This window comes from Aquarana catesbeiana, linkage group LG09, assembly GCF_042186555.1.
Source record: "Aquarana catesbeiana isolate 2022-GZ linkage group LG09, ASM4218655v1, whole genome shotgun sequence".
Classification (NCBI taxonomy): Eukaryota; Metazoa; Chordata; class Amphibia; order Anura; family Ranidae; genus Aquarana; species Aquarana catesbeiana.
In genome coordinates, this window is record NC_133332.1 from 313,822,412 (window position 1) to 313,840,357 (window position 17,946).

Sequence of the window (17,946 nt, forward strand, 5' to 3'; positions counted from 1 at the left end):
GCCACTCGGTGTCCACTAAGTCTCTGTCTCCATCTCCAGAGGCTTTAAGGACCCGAGGTGCAAGGGAGGCCTCCCACTTCGGTCTCACATCAGGTACGTGACCCTCGTGACGCCATCACTGCCCTAGAACAACTATTATCCATCATTGATGAAGGAGTTCACATCCCATTCCACGTTGAGACCCCAAGGTTGATAGGACTTCAATATCGAACCCTACAGGCTAAGACTGGGATGCCATTAAAGTTCATGTGCGTGAAAAGGCAGGCGTCCCCATACTTTTGACAATATAGTGTATAAACCGATGGCTGTTTGGGCAAACTATTGTTAGGTGACACCTCTCAATGGCAGAAGGCTATATCATTTCAATTGACCAGGAATTAAAACCAATCCCTAGAACAGTGATGGCAAACCTTGGCACCCCAGATGTTTTGGAACTACATTTCCCATGATGCTCAACTACACCGCAGATGGCATGAGCATCCATCATTGATGAAGGAGTTCACATCCCATTCAATGTTGAGACCCCAAGGTTGATATTATTTAGTCTGTAGGAAAGTTATAGAGTCCACAAACTATGGGATATATATCTGAAAATTGATCAATCCTGATGTACTGACGGCCAATCTCATTTCTTGAGGCCTGAAAACGCCAGGACAGTATAAACACCCAGGTCACCTGGAGGATAATGCAGGCTCAAATGTAGGGTCTAAGCCCTAACCAGAGCTCCTGATGGTGGAGATGGGTTTTGCTGTATCTTAGTACCAGGTCATGGTCCTCAGGATCACCCCACCATGAGGTAAGCAAGCCGAGGTTGAGTAGCAGATATAGCAGGTAGTCAGTAAAATAGCCAAAGATTGGTAACAAGTGGTTGAAGGTTAGGATCAAGTAGAAGGATAGTCGAGGAACAAGCCAAAGGACGGTAACAAGAGGTTGCAGGTTGGGATCAAGAGGAAAGGTAGTTGAGGAACAAGCCAAAAATCGGTAAAAAGTGGTTACAGGTAGGGATCAAGTGGAAGCGTAGATAAGGAACAAACCATAGGTCAGTAACAAGTGGTTGCAGGTAGGGATCAAGCGGAAGTGTATTCAAGTAACAAGCCAACGGTCAGTGACAAGTGGTTACAGGTAGGTATCAAGCAGAAGCGTAGTCAAGGAATAAGCCAAAGGTTGGTAAAAAGTGGTTGCAGGTTGGGATCAAGCAGAAGCTTAGACAAGGAACAAGCCAAAGGCTAGTAAAAAGAGGTTGCGGGTAGGGATCAAGCAGAAATGTAGCCAAGGAATGAGTCAAAGGTCAGTAACAAGTGGTTGCAGGTAGGGATCAAGGAGAAGCAAGGTCCATAAAGACATGGACGAGCAAGCTTGGGGTGGAGGAACTTGGCTGGCCCGCACAGAGTCTTGACCTCAACCCGATAGAACACCTTTTGGGATGAATTAGAGTGGAGACTGCGAGCCAGGCCTTCTCATACAACATCAGTGCCTGACCTCACAAATGGAAGAATAGTCAAACATTCCCATAGTCCTCCTAAACCTTGTGGACAGCCCTCCCAGGAGAGTTGAAGATGTTATAGCTGTAAAGTGTGGGCCAACTCAACTTTGAACCCTATGGACTAAGACTGGGATTCCATTAAAGTTCATGTGCGTGTAAAGGCAGACGTCCCAATACTTTTGACAATATAGTGTATAAACCGATGGCTGTTTGCGCAAACTATCGTTAAGTGACACCTCTCAATGGCAAAAGGATATATCATTTCCATGGACCAGGAATTAAAAGCAATCCTTAGAACAACTATTATCCATTTGAAACCCCAAGGTTGATAGGACTTCAGTATCGAACCCTACAGGCTAAGACTGGGATGCCATTAAAGTTCATGTTCGTGTAAAGACAGGTGTCCTCATACTTTTGACAATATAGTGTATAAACCGATGGCTGTTTGTGCAAACTATTGTTAAGTGACACCTCTCAATGGCAGAAGGATACATATTTCCATGGACCAGGAATTAAAACCAATCCCTAGAACAGTGATGGCAAACCTTGGCAGCCCAGATGTTTTGGAACTACATTTCCCATGATGCTCAACTACACTGCAGATTGCATGAGCATCATGGGAAATGTAGTTCCAAAACATCTGGGGTGCCAAGGTTCGCCATCACTGCCCTAGAACAACTATTATCCATCATTAATAGGAGTCCACATCCCATTTAACGTTGAGACCTCAAGGTTGATAGGACTTCAGTATCGAACCCTACAGGCTAAGACTGGGATGCCATTAAAGTTCATGTTCGTGTAAAGACAGGTGTCCCCATACTTTTGACAATATAGTGTATAAACCGATGGCTGTTTTTGCAAACTATTGTTAAGTGACACCTCTCAATGGCAGAAGGATATATCATTTCCATGGACCAGGAATTAAAACCAATCCCTAGACCAGTGATGGGAAACCTTGGCACCCCAGATGTTTTGGAACTACATTTCCCATGATGCTCAACTACACTGCAGACGGCATGAGCATCCATCACTGATGAAGGAGTCCACATTCCATTCAACGTTGAGACCCCAAGGTTGATAGGACTTCAGTATCGAACCCTACAGGCTAAGACTAAGATGCCAGACTAAGAGGAAGGAAGAAGAGGAGTTTGTAAATCGGGAGGAAGTTGTCCCTTGTTCTGTGTTTTGGACATTTTCAAGTTGGTCATCCCATAGCTCCCTACCCCATCCAAGTTAGCATCCCCTAACAAAATCCCGTAAAAAAAAAACAAAAAACAAGCCAAGGACTGTTTTCTGCATTTGAGTGAATGAAGGAACTGCTGTGTGACTTGCTGTGCAGCAGTAGAGGACCTCAGCGACTCCTACGTGGGGGGGTTAGTGCTACATAAACAGGAGAACACCAACCTTCTCTTCAGCATTCCCCCACAGGTTTGCTCCTCTTCAGCGTTCCACAGAAGGCGTTGCCTGAATTCGACAATGCATCTGCGTTCCTTCTTTACAAAACCCGAAGCAGGTCAGCCAAATAAACACGGGATTCATTCTTATGAAGCGACATAATTCCTCGCTATCGTGGCGCGCGAATCTGCCCGACAAGGCTCATTTGGGGCTTCAGGTGCGGCTCGGTAACAAGCGAACACAACGGGTCGTGTATTAGTTATGCACGGCTAGTATGCAATTCCACAGCTGGGGAGCTCTCGCAATCATTAACAAGTTTTCCTCATGTGACATTTCCAAAAGCAAAACAACCCGGTGTGAGCAAATTCATCTGTTAGGCAGAAAACGAAGTCTGGCAAAAAAAAAAAAAATTGGCAATCATTTTTTTTTTTTTTTCATTTTTTTTTTTCCGCTCTGGTATTGAGGTTTTAAATAATGGTTCTAAATTGCTCTTATCTCGCGGAATGGCTGGAAGGTTTGGAGCTGCAAGTGTTCAACTGTGAGATTAGCTAAGACTCCGCGCTCGGCGTTGCTTCTCAACGTTGGTTATTGCATCCCCGACTCCTGTTTTTCAGCGCGCTCGCCGCGCGCCTGATCGGAATTCCAAAGCAGCCGTAATCGGTGATAGAAACGTCAACATACGCCGAACATCCCCTAAGATCTGTTCTGTTTAATTTTTTTGAATTTATTTTTTCCTATTTATTTTCCTATTGAACCCGAAACCATGTTAATAAAGTGATACCAGGAACTGCCCCCGTGTCAAATTAATTTCACGCAAGTTACATAAAACGGGAAAATGAGTGGGGGAGGGGGATCTACGAGGAGAGCAATCTGTGCCCGAACTGCAATCGCTCCTTTGCAAGCCAACGACGTGCCAGCGGACTAATTGAAATGCAGCTTGTGTATTTCATAATTGCCAAGTTTTAAACAGGGGGGATTTGTAAGTCTCGTTCCCTTATGAGACGCGAATGGATGTACAGAGACAGGTTGTTAAGTTACACATCGAGACAACAGCTAAGACACCTAAGCAGCAATTACTTTTCGGCGGAAAAAGCTCCTCATTATAATCCATTTAGAAGCATTTTTTTTCTCCACTACAAGCCGCGGCCAAAAGTTTTGTGAAGGACACAAATATTGGTTTTCGCAATGTCTGCTGCCTCAATTTTTTCTTTCAAAGTATTTTATTTTTTCAAAAAGAAAAGCATAGCAACTAAAATCTTTCATATAGAAAAGTACAACATTGAGAGTACAGTAAGGATATGTGGAATACAAGATGTAGACATATAAGAGATGGGACTTGATTAGAAGTCTGGAGACTGAGCAATGTTGTCCACCAGCCGTTGGAGTACTAAGAAAGACTTGTACATATAACACCCCCGGCTGAGGAAGCCGCCAGGGGATAAAGGTTCTTGGTTCTGGAGAATTGGCCCGTCCCCCGGGGGACACAAGGAGCACGGGGACCCCCCCCACTGGCACCCCTATTGGGATCACGCTGTGCCAGAAGACAGGACACCCCCCTCCCCCAAGGCCGGGCCCCCCCCACAGAACACCATTGTTTGCTAGGGGATAACCCTATTGTGACCCTTGAATTTAGTCGTAGGGGAAACTCAGAGTGGGAAAGGGAGAGGAAGAGAAGAAAAAGGTAGGAAATGGAGAAGAGAGGGAGGGGGAATGGAGATAACGAGGAAGGTTTAATCACCTAAACGTTGGATTAAGCTATGGGGGGGAGTAATACCCGGGGTGATTGAGATTCCCATAAATTGGGCCCAAGGTTTTCCAAGTAATTTCAAACTTGAATTTAGTCGTAGGGGAAACCCAGAGCGGGAAAGGGAGAGGAAGGGAAGAAAAAAGTAGGAAATGGAGAAGAGAGGGGGGGATGGAGATAACGAAGAAGGTTTAATCACCTAAACGAAACGTTGGACTGAGCTATGGGGGGGGGGGAGTGGGGAGTAATACCCGGGGTGATTGAGATTCCCATAAATTGGGCCCAAGGTTTTCCAAGTAATTTCAAACTTGAATTTAGTCGTAGGGGAAACCCAGAGCGGGAAAGGGAGAGGAAGGGAAGAAAAAGGTAGGAAATGGAGAAGAGAGGGGGGTTGGAGATAACGAAGAAGGTTTAATCACCTAAACGAAACGTTGGACTGAGCTATGGGGGGGGGGAGTGGGGAGTAATACCCGGGGTGATTGAGATTCCCATAAATTGGGCCCAAGGTTTTCCAAGTAATTTCAAACTTGAATTTAGTCGTAGGGGAAACCCAGAGTGGGAAAGGGAGAGGAAGGGAAGAAAAAAGTAGGAAATGGAGAAGAGAGGGGGGAATGGAGATAACGAGGAAGGATTGATCACCTAAACGTTGGACTGAGCTATGGAGGGGGGGAGTAATACCCGGGGTGATTGAGATTCCCATAAATTGGGCCCAAGGTTCCCAAGTAATTTCAAACTTGAATTTAGTCGAGGGGAAACCCAGAGCGGGAAAGGGAGAGGAAGGGAAGAAAAAGGTAGGAAATGGAGAAGAGAGGGGGGATGGAGATAACGAAGAAGGTTTAATCACCTAAACGAAACGTTGGACTGAGCTATGGGGGGGGAGTGGGGAGTAATACCCGGGGTGATTGAGATTCCCATAAATTGGGCCCAAGGTTTTCCAAGTAATTTCAAACTTGAATTTAGTCGTAGGGGAAACTCAGAGTGGGAAAGGGAGAGGAAAGGAAGAAAAAAGTAGGAAATGGAGAAGAGAGGGGGGAATGGAGATAACGAGGAAGGATTGATCACCTAAACGTTGGACTGAGCTATGGAGAGGGGGAGTAATACCCGGGGTGATTGAGATTCCCATAAATTGGGCCCAAGGTTCCCAAGTAATTTCAAACTTGAATTTAGTCGTAGGGGAAATCCAGAGTGGGAAAGGGAGAGGAAGGGAAGAAAAAGGTAGGAAATGGAGAAGAGAGGGGGGAATGGAGATAACAAGGAAGGTTTAATCACCTAAACGTTGGACTGAGCTATGGGGGGAGGGGAGTAATACCTGGGGTGATTGAGATTCCCATAAATTGGGCCCAAGGTTCCCAAGTAATTTCAAACTTCCGGGTCGAGTCCGAAATGATGCTGGCTATTTTTTCTTGGGCCATAATCCATGAGACATTCCTTTTGGCCGCCTTTATGGAGACTGAAGGTTGCTTCCAAGCCTTTGCCAGGGTTAGTTTGGCTCCTACCAATATGAAGTGTATCCATTTTCGGTTACTCTTGGAGATTCTACGGATATGTGAGTTTAATAGAGCGACCTCTGGGGACCTGGAGATCTCGCATCCCGTGACCCCTCTAATAAGGTTAAAGATCCTTCTCCAGAAGGGTCTGATTTTAGGGCATTACCACCAATATGAGCTAGTGTGCCCGCTATTTGGCACCCCCTAAAGCAAAGGGGGGTCTGCTGAAGGGAAAATTGTGTTTGCCTTAATTTTTGTATGATGGCAATTTGCATCTACTCCAGAATGTTTATGAAGAGTGATCAGATGAATTGCAATTAATTGCAAAGTCCTTCTTTGCCACGAAAATTAACTTAATCCCATAAAAAAAAAAAAAAATTTCCACTGCATGTGTGAAGAAGGCTTCAGGGTGCCCAAGAAAATCCAGCAAGCGCCAGGACCGTCTCCTGCAGTTGATTCAGCTGCGGGATCGGGGGACACCACCAGTGAATAGGGCATCTACACGCACGGTGAGAAGAGAAGACTTTTGGAGGATGGCCTGGTGTCAAGAAGGGCAGACAAGAAGCCACTTTTCTCCAGGAAAAACATCAGGGACTGACTGATATTCTGCAAAAGGTACAGGGATTGGACTGCTGAGGACTGCGGTAAAGTCATTTTCTCTGATGAATCCCCTTTCCCATTCTTTGGGGCATCCGGAAAAAACATTGTCTGAAGAAGAAAAAGGTGAGCGCTACCATTAGTCCTGTGTCATGCCAACAGTAAAGCATCCTGAGATGTGTGGGGTTGCTTCTCAGCCAAGGGAGTGGGGGGGTCACTCACAATTTTACCTAAAAACACAACCATGAATAAAGAATGGTACAAAAACATCCTCGAAGCGCAACTTCTCCCAATCATCCAAGAACAGTTTGGTGAGGATCAATGCCTTTTCCAGCATGATGGAGCACCTTCCCATAAATCAAAAGTGGTAACTACTGGAAGTGGCTTGGGTAAAAAAACATGGACATTTTGGGTCCATGACCAGGAAACTCCCCAGACCGTAATCCCATTGAGAACTTGGTCAATCTTCAAGAGGCGCATGAACAGAAAACCCCCCCACAAATTCTGACACACCCCAAGCATTGATTATGCAAGAATGGGCGGCCATCAGTCAGGATGAGGCTCAGAAGTTGATCGACAGCATGCCAGGGCAAATTGCAGAGGTCTTGAAAAAGAAGGGTCAACACTGCAAATATTGACTCTTTGCATAAACTTCATGTCATTGTCAATAAAAGCCTTAGACACTTATGACTTGTAATTATACTTCAGTAGTCCATAGCAACATCTGACAAAAAGATCTAAAAACAATGAAGCAGCAGACTTTGTGAAAATCAATATTTGTGTCATTCTCAAAACTTTTGGCAACGTCTTTATATACTGTATAGTGTAAGATATACACTCACCGGCCACTTTATCAGGTACACATTGCTAGTACGGGGTTGGAACCTCTTTTGATTTCAGAACTGTCTTCATTCTTCGTGGTATAGATTCAACAAGGTGTTAAAACATTCCTCCTTCTTAACTACTAGCACCAATGATCCTTTTGGCTGTCTGTAAGTGAGGGATTCTCCCAAACAGCCATGTATATACCAAACCCGTGGGATCCCTCGAAAACAGCCTTCTTCAGCCAGGGTTCCTTGGAACCCTAAGGTTCTTTCAGAGGTTGTTAGGGGTTCCATGCGCAATGAGCAATGTCTGCTCCTCAGATGACTAACCACTAGCACTGATAAGCTTTTTGGCTTCCTGTAAGTGAAGGACTTTTCAAAATGGCCACAATGGCCATGTACACTCACCGGCTACTTTGTTAGGTTCACCTGACTATAGTACCAAGTTGGACCCCATTTTGCCTTCAGAACTGCCTAATTCTTCGTGGCATTGATTCAACAAGGTTTTGGAAACATTCCTCCTTCCTAACTACTAGCACCAATGATCTTTTTTGGCTTTCTGTGAGTAAGGGATTCTCCCAAACAGCCATGTATATACCAAACCTTTGGGATCCTTCAAAAACAGCCATTATCAGCCAGGGTTCCTTGGAACCCTAAGGTTCTTTCAGAGGTTGTAGGGGTTCCATAAGCAATGAGCGGCGTCTGCTCCTCAGATGAGTAACCACTAGCGTCCGAAAAGGGGCTGGACACCTGAAAAGGAGGTGGCTACAGCGCCCATGGATAGATTCATGCTATGCATGAATCTATCCATTCTACACAGATGGGGGTGGCGTGACAGAGGGACCCTTAATGGACACACGGCCACTGCTTGGATGTAACGAGTTATTATTTGAGTTACTGTTGCCTTTTCTATCATCTGGAACCAGTCTGCCCATTCTCTTCTGACATCAACAAGGTATTTTTCGCCACACAACTGCCGCTCACTTGATATTTTCTCTTTTTTGGACCATTCTCTATAAACCCGACAGATGATTGTGCGTGAAAATCCCAGAAATGCTGAGACCAGCCCGTCTGGCACCAACAACCATGCCACATTCAAAGTCGTTTAAATCCCCTTTCTTCCTCAATCTGAAGCTTGGTTTGAACTTCAGCAAGCCGTTTTCACCACGTCTAGATGTCTAAATGCATTGAGTTGCTGCCATGTGATTGGCTAATCAGCAATTTGTGTTGCCAAGCCATTGAACAGGTCTACCTAATAAAGTGGCCGGTGAGTGTATATACTGTATATCCCTGTATACTTATTCTGAAATGTAACTTCAAAACTCTTATCTTCAAAAAAAAGACTTAGCCAATCAACATCTACACTTGTTTGAGATGAAGAACACAGGCGCCTCTTCCGATATCCTTGCCAAGAGTCAACAGCAGAAGATTGGGCAGTTAACGTTAGGTATAAAAATTAATGAGGTGGGTATTATGTTTTTAAGCACTAACAAGCTAGTAGAAGGCAGCTTTTTTGCTTATTTGTGTGGGTCGTAGATATCTCTTCCTGATAGGAATGCTTGTTACTCTACGTACATCTGTTCACGATAATTGGAAGAGTGGGCAGAAAGGAAGTGATATGATTTGATTTATGTGATCTAAGATACTCACCAATGTAGGCTCAGATGTGGCTTCTGACTGCTATGAGAACACTTGTCTCTCTGTATTGCTGGAATACAAATTAAAAAAAAAAAAAAAAAACGAGGTTCTGAAAGGAATAACCTTCCTTCCAATCTGAAACAATTATCCCATCCTGTGATTATACTTTCTCCACCAATTTATGGACTTGTGCTGAGAAAAACAAAGATCCACTGTTTGATATGGAAGTCATAGGCTCAAGACCTCACTGCTGACAGCCAGTCCAAGCCAGTAAGGTAAGGGTCTTTTTTCTTACTAAGGGGCTCTTAAATGTAGAAAGTAGAAGTTTTTTCCAGCCTTTCCCAACCAAGGTTCTGTGGATTCCTAGGGTTCCTCTGAAGGTTGCTAGGGGTTCCTTGAGCAATAAGCAGATTTTGGACTCTTTGATAAGTAACCACTGACATCAATGATCTCTTTAGTAGTCTCTAAGGGGGAGGGGAGGGGCATTCTTCCCAATGGCCAATGTAAATGTGTAAATGTAAGGAGCATTCCTCCCACTGACCTCCAATGTAAGGAACATTCTTCCCACTGATCACCAATGTAAGGAACATTCTTCCCACTGATCACCAATGTAAGGAACATTCTTCTCACTGATCACCAATGTAAGGAGCATTCTTCCCACTGATCACCAATGTAAGGAGCATTCTTCTCACTGATCACCAATGTAAGGGACATTCTTCCCACTGATCACCAATGTAAGGAGCATTCTTCCCACTGATCACCAATGTAAGGAACATTCTTCTCACTGATCACCAATGTAAGGAACATTCTTCTCACTGATCACCAATGTAAGGAACATTCTTCTCACTGATCACCAATGTAAGGAACATTCTTCTCACTGATCACCAATGTAAGGAACATTCTTCTCACTGATCACCAATGTAAGGAACATTCTTCTCACTGATCACCAATGTAAGGAACATTCTTCCCACTGATCACCAATGTAAGGAGCATTCTTCTCACTGATCACCAATGTAAGGAACATTTTTCTCACTGATCACCAATGTAAGGAACATTCTTCTCACTGATCACCAATGTAAGGAACATTCTTCTCACTGATCACCAATGTAAGGAACATTCTTCTCACTGATCACCAATGTAAGGAACATTCTTCTCACTGATCACCAACGTAAGGAGTGATCAGAATTTTTTATTTTTACACATTCTGTTTGCTTATAGCAGTGAATTTCATTGCTATATGCAAGCATTTTACTGAATTAAATCAAGTAATTCAAACTGTTTTGTTGTGATTACCTGTGATTGGCCCAGTCTGTACCATGTGCTCACCGTGACCAATCACAGCTAGCAACACAATTGTACACAATGGATGGCTTGAAAGGAAGCCATCCATTGTTTACAACTGTCATGTGACCTGCTGTGATTGGTTACACCAATGATGGGGCAGAATTCACCCAACGGGGACCAGCAATTGGGCACATGTCCACCCACTGCTACAACACACAGCGGTTTAGACATTAATGGCTGTGTGTTGAGTTATTTTGAGGGGACAGCAAATTTACACTGTTATACAAGCTGTACACTCACTACTTTACATTGTAGACAAGTGTCATTTCTTCAGTGTTGTCACATGAAAAGATAGAAGAAAATATTTACAAAAATGTGAGGGGTGTACTAACTTTTGTGAGATACTGTATTTTTTCCCCTAAAAAAATAGCGGTTGAAAAATTGCTGCACAAATACTGTGTGACATAAAAAATTGCAATGAATGGCATTTTATTCCCTAGGGTGGGTCTCTGCTAAAATATATATACAGTGGGGACGGAAAGTATTCAGACCCCCTTAAATTTTTCACTCTTTGTTATATTGCCGCCATTTGCTAAAATCATTTAGGTTCATTTTTTTCCTCATTAATGTACACACAGCACCCCATATTGTACACACAGCTCCCCATATTGTACACACAGCACCCCATATTGTACACACAGCACCCCATATTGTACACACAGCCCCCCATATTGTACACACAGCACCCCATATTGTACACACAGCACCCCATATTGTACACACAGCACCCCATATTGTACACACAGCACCCCATATTGTACACACAGCTCCCCATATTGTACACACAGCACCCCATATTGTACACACAGCACCTCATATTGTACACACAGCACCCCATATTGTACACACAGCCCCCCATTTTGTACACACAGCACCCCATATTGTACACACAGCACCCCATATTGTACACACAGCACCCCATATTGTACACACAACACCCCATATTGTACACACAGCACCCCATATTGTACACACAGCACCTCATATTGTACACACAGCCCCCCATATTGTACACACAGCACCTCATATTGTACACACAGCCCCCCATATTGTACACACAGCACTCCATATTGTACACACAGCACCTCATATTGTACACACATCACCCCATATTGTACACACAGCCCCCCATATTGTACACACAGCCCCCCATATTGTACACACAGCCCCCCATATTGTACACACAGCCCCCCATATTGTACACACAGCACCCCATATTGTACACACAGCACCCCATATTGACAGAAAAACACAGAATTGTTGACATTTTTGCAGATTTATTAAAAAAGAAAAACTGAAATATCACATGGTCCTAAGTATTCAGACCCTTTGCTCAGTATTTAGTAGAAGCCCCTTTTGATGAGTCTTTTTTGGGAAAGATGCAACAAGTTTTTCACACCTGGATTTGGGGATCCTCTGCCATTCCTCCTTGCAGATCCTCTCCAGTTCTGTCAGGGGGGATGGTAAACGTTGGTGGACGGCCATTTTTAGGTCTCTCCAGAGATGCTCAATTGGGTTTAAGTCAGGGCTCTGGCTGGGCCATTCAAGAACAGTCACAGAGGAGTTGTTGTGAAGCCATTCCTTCATTATTTTAGCTGTGTGCTTAGGGTCATTGTCTTGTTGGAAGGTAAACCTTCGGCCCAGTCTAAGGTCCTGAGCACTCTGGAGAAGGTTTTCCTCCAGGATATCCCCGTACTTGGCCGCATTCATCTTTCCCTCGATTGCAACCAGTCGTCCTGTCCCTGCAGCTGAAAAACACCCCCACAGCATGATGCTGCCACCACCATGCTTCACTGTTGGGACTGTATTGGACAGGTGATGAGCAGTGCCTGGTTTTCACCACACATACAGCTTAGAATTAAGGCCAAAAAGTTCTATCTTGGTCCCATAGACCAGAGAATCTTATTTCTCACCAACTTGGAGTCCTTCAGGTGTTTTTTAACAAACTCCATGCGGGCTTTCATGTGTCTTGCACTGAGGAGAGGCTTCCGTCGGGCCACTCTGCCATAAATCCCCGACTGGTGGAGGGCTGCAGTGATGGTTGACTTTCTACAACTTTCTCCCATCTCCCGACTGCATCTCTGGAGCTCAGCCACAGTGATCTTTGGGTTCTTCTTTACCTCTCTCACCAAGGCTCTTCTCCCCCGATAGCTCAGTTTGGCCGGACGGCCAGCTCTAGGAAGGGTTCTGGTCGTCCCAAACATCTTCCATTTAAGGATTATGGAGGCCACTGTGCTCTTAGGAACCTTAAGTGCAGCAGAAATTTTTTTTGTAACCTTGTCCAGATCTGTGCCTTGCCACAATTCTGTCTCTGAGCTCTTCAGGCAGTTTCTTTTGACCTCATAATTCTCATTTGCTCTGACATGCACTGTGAGCTGTAAGGTCTTATATAGACAGGTGTGTGGTTTTCCTAATCAAGTCCAGTCAGTATAATCAAACACAGCTGGACTCAAATGAAGGTGTAGAACCATCTCAAGGATGATCAGAAGAAATGGACAGCACCTGAGTTATATATATGAGTGTCACAGCAAAGGGTCTGAATACTTAGGACCATGTGATATTTCAGTTTTTGTTTTTTAATAAATCTGCAAAAATGTCAACAATTCTGTGTTTTTCTGTCAATATGGGGTGCTGTGTGTGCAATATGGGGTGCTGTGTGTACAATATGGGGTGCTGTGTGTACAATATGGGGTGCTGTGTGTACAATATGGGGTGCTGTGTGTACAATATGGGGGGCTGTGTGTACAATATGGGGTGCTGTGTGTACAATATGGGGGGCTGTGTGTACAATATGGGGGGCTGTGTGTACAATATGGGATGCTGTGTGTACAATATGGGGGGCTGTGTGTACAATATGGGGTGCTGTGTGTACAATATGGGGGGCTGTGTGTACAATATGGGGTGCTGTGTGTACAATATGGGGGGCTGTGTGTACAATATGGGGGGCTGTGTGTACAATATGGGGTGCTGTGTGTACAATATGGGGGGCTGTGTGTACAATATGGGGTGCTGTGTGTACAATATGGGGGGCTGTGTGTACAATATGGGGTGCTGTGTGTACAATATGGGGTGCTGTGTGTACAATATGGGGGGCTGTGTGTACAATATGGGGTGCTGTGTGTACAATATGAGGTGCTGTGTGTACAATATGGGGTGCTGTGTGTACAATATGGGGGGCTGTGTGTACAATATGGGGTGCTGTGTGTACAATATGAGGTGCTGTGTGTACAATATGGGGGGGCTGTGTGTACAATATGGGGGGCTGTGTGTACAATATGGGGTGCTGTGTGTGCAATATGGGAGTGCTGTGTGTACAATATGGGGGGCTGTGTGTACAATATGGGGTGCTGTGTGTACAATATGGAGTGCTGTGTGTACAATATGGGGTGCTGTGTGTACAATATGAGGTGCTGTGTGTACAATATGGGGTGCTGTGTGTACAATATGGGGGGCTGTGTGTACAATATGGGGTGCTGTGTGTACAATATGAGGTGCTGTGTGTACAATATGGGGGGGCTGTGTGTACAATATGGGGGGCTGTGTGTACAATATGGGGTGCTGTGTGTACAATATGGGGGGCTGTGTGTACAATATGGGGTGCTGTGTGTACAATATGGGGTGCTGTGTGTACAATATGGGGTGTTGTGTGTACAATATGGGGTGCTGTGTGTACAGTCTGAATACTTTCCGTCCCTACTGCATATATATATATATATATATATATATATATATATATATATATATATATATATATATATAATGTTTGGGGGTTTTCCGTATTTTTCTAGCAAAAAAATTATGATTTTACATGTAGGAAAGAAATGTGAGAATTGGCCCGGGTGGCAAGGGGTAAATACATACCTGAACTTAAATAGGTGTAAGTAATTTAAGAGGAATAGGGGGAAGGGAGAAAACATTCTGTTGATATTGTTTGATTTTAATATAAATTGCGAGACAAAACCATGTGGTGACTTAGCTGGAGCTTTGTATAATGCAGAGTGCGATAAATGTGTGCTGGAACATAGGCGTCAGTAAAAAAAAAAAAAAAAAAAAACTGTAAGTATAATAAATGAATTCCTTAGTTTAAATAATGCGTAACATTTTAGCAAAATGATTACATAGGATAACAATGGTTCTGTGAACCCTTTTAAAATTTTTGTGTAAATTGAAAGTGCTTTTTTTTTTTTTTTATAATTGTTATATAAATTCATGTTCTTATATTAAAAAAATGCTTCGGCCAACATTGCTATGGCAACCTTTGATTTTATTTCATAAATCATAAACTGGCCCAACACATATGCAGCAAACGCATATTTAACAAAATATTATTCTTTAATTTGAAAAAAAAAAAAAAAAAAACTTAAAATGTGAAAATTTGCTTTGTTACAGGGACATTTTAGAATGGTTAACTGTACATCTATATATATTTATAAATTGATTTGCATTTTAATGAGTGAAATAAGTATTTGATCCCCTATCAATCAGGAAGATTTCTGGCTCCCAGGTGTCTTCTATACAGGTAACGAGCTGAGATTAGGAGCACTCCCTTAAAGGGAGTGCTCCTAATCTCCGCTTGTTCCCTGTATAAAAAGACACCTGTCCGCAGAATCAATCAATCAGTCCGATTCCAATCTCTCCACTCTGGCCAAGACTAAGGAGCTGTCCAAGGATGTCGTGGACAAGATTGTAGACCTACACAAGGCTGGAATGGGCTACAAGACCATCGCCAAGCAGCTTGGTGAGAGGGAGACAACAGTTGGTGGAATTATTCACAAATGGAAGAAACACAAAATAACTGTCAATCTCCCTCGGTCTGGGGCTCCATACGAGATCTCACCTCGTGGAGCTTCAATGATCAGGAGAACGGTGAGGAATCAGCCCAGAAATACACAGGAGAATCTTGTCAATGATCTCAAGGCAGCTGGGACCATAGTCACCAAGAAAACAATCGGTAACACACTACACCGTGAAGGATGGAAATACTGCAGCGCCCGCAAGGTCCCCCTTATCGAGAAAACACATGTACAGGCCCATCTGAAGTCTGCTAATGAACATCTGAATGATTCAGAGGAGAACTAGGTGAAAGTGTTGTGGTCAGATGAGACCAAAATCGAGCTCTTTGGCATCAACTCAACTCGTCGTGTTTGGAGGAGGAATGCTGCCTTTGACCCCAAGAACACCATCCCCACCATCAAACATGGAGGTGGAAACATTATGCTTTGGAGGTGTTTTTTTGCTAAGGGGACAGGACAACTTCACTACATCAAAGGGACGATGGACGGGGCCCCATGTACCATCAAATCTTGGGTGAGAACCTCCTTCCATCAGCCAGGGCATTGAAAATGGGTTGTAGATGGGTCTTCCAGCATGACAATGACCCAAAACACACGGCCAAGGCAACAAAGGAGTGGCTCAAGAAGAAGCACATTAAGGTCCCGAAGTGGCCTAGCCAGTCTCCAGATCTTAATCCCAAAGAAAATATGTGGCAGGAGCTGAAGGTTCGAGTTACCAAACGTCAGCCTGGAAACCTTAATGACTTGGAGAGGATCTACAAAGAGAACAAAATCCCTCCTGAGATGTGTGCAAACCTGGTGGCCATCTACAAGAAACGTCCGACCTCTGTGATCGCCAACAAGGGTTTCTTCATCAAGTACTAAGTCATGTTTTGCGAAGGGGTCAAATACATATTTCACTCATTAAAATGCAAATCATTTAATAACTTTTTTGAAATGCATTTTTATTCTATTTTTTTGTTGTTATTCTGTCTCTCACTGTTAAAATAAACCGACCAATAAAATTATAGACTGATCATTTCTTTGTCAGCAGGCAAACGTACAAAATCAGCAGGGGGCAAATACCTTTTTCCCTCTCTGTAGTTAGTTAAGCAATATTTAATGAATATTTAATTTGCTATTTATTTTATTTAATATAAAATAATAATAAATAATAATAATAATAATAATAATAAATGAAATAGATATGACACATGAATGTAAACTCTAATTTGCTCCCTTTTAATTTATTAAATATTGCATTACATATTAAAGAAATACATGATTAAATAATAAACATTAGTTAATTATTTAACCAAATAAAAAATATATTTATAAATGCATTACTAAAATAATAATAATAATACTTCATAATTAATATTATTATTTTTATTGTTCAGTAAGTCTCCCCCAAAGTCTACTTTGTTAATGCAAATGTGGTGGAGTGGTGGGTTGAAGGCACTACAACCTTTGTTGGATGGCGCATTAGTACTTGAGATGAATCAATTAAAACCATACTGATAATGTCCAAGGTATGGTTTTATTGCAAACAAAGTAGGTTTGTGGACCAAACATCATCTCCTTCATCAGGGCTTAAGAAAATATCGGCTCAGCTGGTGCAATTTAAAATCTCAATTTAAAAAAAGGAACTCCATAATGTTCAGCAGCTGGTTTAGGCTAAATACTTCAGTGTGGCTCTTTGATCTTTAGATTCAAATATTGTTAATTATAATGATAGACTCCATCATGCAGCCCTGGCCAAAAGTTTTGAGAATGACACAAATATTAACTTTCACAAAGTCTTCTGTTTCAGTGTTTTTAGATCTTTTCGTCAGATGTTACTATGGTACAATTACAAGCATTCCATGAGTGTCAAAGGCTTTTATTGACAATGACATGAAGGTTATGCAAAGAGTCAGTGTTGACCCATCTTCTTCAAGACCTCTGCAAATGGCCCTGGTTGACCCGGACTCGGCTCTTGAGGATTGACCACAAGTTCTCAATAGGGTCAAGGTCTGGGGAGTTTACTGGCCATGGACCCAAAATGTTGATGTTTTGTTCCCCAAGCCACTTAGTTATCACTTTTGCCTTATGGCAAGGCGCTCCATCATGCTGGAAAAGGCATTGTTCGTCACCAAAATGTTCTTGGATGGTTGGGAGAAGTTGTTCTCAGAGGATGTTTTTGTACCATTCTTTATTCATGGTTGTGTCCTTAGGCAAAACCTTTGGCTGAGAAGCAACCCCACCCATGAATGGTCTCATGATGCCTTACTGGTTGCATGACACAGGACTGATGGTAGTGCTCACCTTTTCTTCTCCGGACAAGGTTTTTTCCGGGTGCCCCAAACAATTGGAAAGGGGATTCATCAGAGAAAATGACTTTACCCCAGTCAGCAGTCCAAACCCTGTACCTTTTGAAGATTATGAGTCTGTCCCTGATGTTTCTCCTGGAGAGAAGTGGCTTCTTTGCTGCCCTTCTTGACACCAGGCCATCCTCCGAAAGTCTTCTCCTCACTGCGCGTGCCGATGTCCTCACACCTGCCTGCTGCCATTCCTGGGCAAGCTCCACACACTGGTGGTGCCCCGATCCCGCAGCTGAATCAACTGTAGGAGAAGGTCCTTGCTGCACTTTCTTGGGTGTCCTGAAGCCTTCTTCACAAAT

General features: G+C 43.3%; 1 protein-coding gene across 3 annotated transcripts in view; it reads right to left on the minus strand.

The window, feature by feature from the left end:
• The window catches only part of ASTN2 (astrotactin 2), a 384,099-nt gene that overhangs the window by 49,350 nt on the left and 316,803 nt on the right, over positions 1-17,946 (minus strand). Inside the window, exon 1 of one of the 3 annotated variants that reach the window (XM_073600692.1) lies at positions 2,888-3,175. The exons of the other annotated variants lie outside the window; for them this stretch is intronic. The gene's annotated coding sequence lies outside the window, so the exon portion shown is untranslated. Of the gene's footprint in view, positions 1-2,887; positions 3,176-17,946 lie in introns of those variants that run through there. 3 annotated transcript variants of the gene reach the window in all.